At 41.6% G+C, this 3,382-nt stretch overlaps 1 long non-coding RNA gene across 1 annotated transcript; it reads left to right on the top strand.

Annotated features, from left to right (window-relative positions):
* The first annotated feature begins 1,035 nt into the window (after positions 1-1,035).
* On the top strand, positions 1,036-2,803 carry LOC143421691 (uncharacterized). Its single transcript, XR_013101254.1, has 3 exons — positions 1,036-1,125; positions 1,223-1,570; positions 1,680-2,803. It is a non-coding gene; the product is annotated as an uncharacterized LOC143421691 (long non-coding RNA).
* Positions 2,804-3,382: the final 579 nt, after the last annotated feature.

The following is a 3,382-nucleotide window of genomic DNA, read 5'->3' as shown; positions in this document are numbered from 1 at the left end:
GATCCCCTAACCCTAACCCTCCTTAGATACATAAGCAGGGAAAACTCCTTAAAAAACCCTCCGCGATTTCTCCAAAACCCTACAATAACTTGTTAGCTACCCCTCTATTCCCAAAACCTTATATTCGATAACAGGGAAAATCCTGAAAAAATCCTTAGTCTTTTTTTCTCAAATTCAGCGCCCCGCGGCTCCCTTCATGCTCAGCCAAACAAAGCCAAAACTCCTTTTAAAAATTTCTCCGCGATTTCTCCAAAACCCCTAGAATAACTTGTTAGCTACCCCTCTATTCCCAAAAACCTTATATTCGATAACAGGGAAAATCCTTATTCTTTTTTCCTTCAAAAACTTCCCTCTTACTAGCAAGCTCTAAAATTCAACCCACACTCTAAGTTCTACCTCGCTCTTAATCTCCGATCCACAACTTCTTGCAGAGCACAATTTTTTCCTGCTTGTTCGCTCCCCGCTCTGCTCCCGAATGCGCTGCTTACCTCGTTTGAAAATTCCCCCCTTAGACCAACTCCGCCTCACTGCGCCCCGCTGCCAATCACATAACCCTTGCACCGCTCCCTTCGCACCCCGGTTAGCCAATCCGCTCCAGGTCTGATTTTACGATCTCCCGCTGAGGTTAAGACTATCTTCGAACCCCCAGAAGACATCTGACTTCAGACGTATCAACAACTGGCGCCGCTCAGACTGCTTGCGAGTTCGCATAGGGAGCGGCCGATTTCAACAGCAACTACCTTTGCGTGCCCTATGTGCATATCACTCGGTAAGTGTTAATCTTCCCCCTCTAACTACATTTTCGCATTTTCCTTTTTACCACTCTGTCAATCCTTTCATCTTCAAAAAAGCCATGCAAAATATGCTCTGTAACACTTGGAATACACTTTTTAAAACATATATAAGCTCGCCTCTAACACTCAGAGCTAAAAAGTGCGTTTGTACGCTAAACTATAGCAGCGATCATGGCCTCATCGGGTATCTCTTTTTTTTCTCACTCTTGTTCATATAATGTTTATATTTTTTACTGTTTTTTCCCGTTTGTAAATACTCGATGTTATTTCTTTTCAGACTCTGAGATAAACCTGCTCAACTCCTCTTTTTTTGAGTCTCTCGATCGAATTGGTAGGTTTGGTTCATTCTTGTTCCCCTTCTTAACAGCTAATTGTACAAGAAAAACAAAACATTTACCCTCTTTTTTCATTTTTATCAAACTTTCTAGATATCTCTGACTTGGACACCTTTATTGGTACGAGTTCCCCGAATTCTTCACCACCAGTGCTTGTGCGATCCACAGGAAAGAATATTCGTCTCTCCACACGGGACAGACAGCATTTGCTCTCTACGCTAGATCGCCCTGCTTCATCTGGCCCCAGTTCCATTCCCGTCGGAGCTTGTTCTCTCCCGCAACCCTCTGGGAAAAACTTGCGCCTGTCCGCCGGGGACAGGCAAGATTTGCTCTCCGAGCTCACTCCCGATGCTCCGGCCGATCGGAGCCCCAGAAACGCTTCTTATTCTCCGCCATCAGACACACGAAATGCACCGCGCCTGCCTTTGAGACCCAATCACGGTCAGTCTCTCTAGGTTCTCGCTTTTTTCTCATTTCTTTTTTAAAATAAAAACTAACCCTTTTCTATTTAACTTTACTAACTGTTTGTATCTTACCCTCAAATTCTCAGGGCGTGTCAGAAGGAGGAGTAGCAGGACCCGCAGGATCGCAAGGACAACGAGGACAACGCGAACACGCACCCGAAGGCAGCTGGCTTCAATCGCTCTTCGCGCGGTATCTCTGTTCGCTGAATTAGTTCAGCTCATCTTATAAAAACTTTGTTTTTGATTTTTTTTTTCATTTTGCTTTTCAAACATACTCTCTTTTGTGGTTTTTTGTTCTTTTAATATATTCCTGTTAAACAATAATAATAAAATAAATGGATAACCAGGAACAAGATATTACAGACCCGTTTCTTGCTTTAGAAACAGCGTTAGCTAGGTTAAATGAAAATATACACCATTCTCAGATTACATATTCACAAAACAGTGAGCAACCTGAGGTGATCAATAATAATGATCCTTTAGAATTGCTTAATTTAGCTCTTGCCCGATTAGCACCCAATGAAAGTGCCTTTCAAAATAATTCTTTGAGTTTGGGATTGGATCATGATGAGATCCAAACAGAGTCAGACGCGGTTCATTCACAAATGAGTCTGACACAAAACATCTCCTCTTCTGATCCGTTTTTAGCAATTAATAGAGCTTTAGAAGCTTTGGCCCAAATACAAAATGAGGTTCAAATACCGCCAGAGTTATTGAGTCAAATAAACAGGCTAAATCAAAATCGTTTCATTGATTCTCAAAGCCAGCATTCGCTAGTCTTTTCCCCAGAAAATGCGTGTCCCAACGAACCGCTCAGCCGCAGCCCCCCGATACAGCTGTCAACCACTTTCAATGACTCTAATCCTCATCAATCACTCAGCTCTCCCGCAGACATTGTCTCTGCGAACGAGCCACTTAACCCAGTAAACCATGATCACTCCTTTCAACAAGGGGGTAATCCAGACCAGAGTTGCGCCAGTAATTCAGCACAACCCTCTATAGTTGTTAGAAATAAATTTAATAACGTTGAAATTAGAGAAATTTTGAATTTTCCTCCTCCAAACGATATACCCGACTATGCGCATTATTATCAAGGCGTAATGTCTAGTGCACGTGAAATATCAAACAGGGTTTTCTCTCACGCACGTCCAGGTGATTATATCCAGTTAGAATTGATAGGCCAGCAGTTACAAAATAATGTTTCAGTGATTTTACGTGATAATCATGATTTATCTGAATTTGAAAATTTATTCTTGAGAAATTCAGCAAAAAGCTGGTCTAAATGATCAAACGCCTGTTGGGTTTAATCAAATAATTACATTTGAAAGGTTACTAGGATGTAAAATTATAGTATTTTACCGTAACGAGCATGATCGCACCCTTTGTAAATTTCAGACTAGTACAGTGAATAGCGCAAAAGCCTTGTGTTTATTTTTATTTGACAATCATTACTACGCTATCAAAAATCTTAAAGGATTTTTGGGCACAGCGTATTTGTGTACTCATTGTTACATAGGCTTTAACCATGTGTTATCCCATTTCTGCCCTGCTCGTTGCTCAGTCTGTATGCAGCCTGACTGCAACGATCATTTCCTCTCCCCTATTGTATGTACCGATTGTAATCGCACCTGTAGATCTCGTTATTGTTTTGAGAGCCATAAAAAACTCGTTGACAAGCGTGAAAGGTCTGCCAGCAACTGTGACCTCTACAGGAAATGTATCAAGTGCTCAAGGCTATATTACTTAGCAGCACATGAAAAACCTCACAAATGCCAAAAGAGAAAATGCC

This window comes from Maylandia zebra, linkage group LG13, assembly GCF_041146795.1.
Source record: "Maylandia zebra isolate NMK-2024a linkage group LG13, Mzebra_GT3a, whole genome shotgun sequence".
Classification (NCBI taxonomy): Eukaryota; Metazoa; Chordata; class Actinopteri; order Cichliformes; family Cichlidae; genus Maylandia; species Maylandia zebra.
This window is presented reverse-complemented; position numbering and strand designations above follow the sequence as displayed.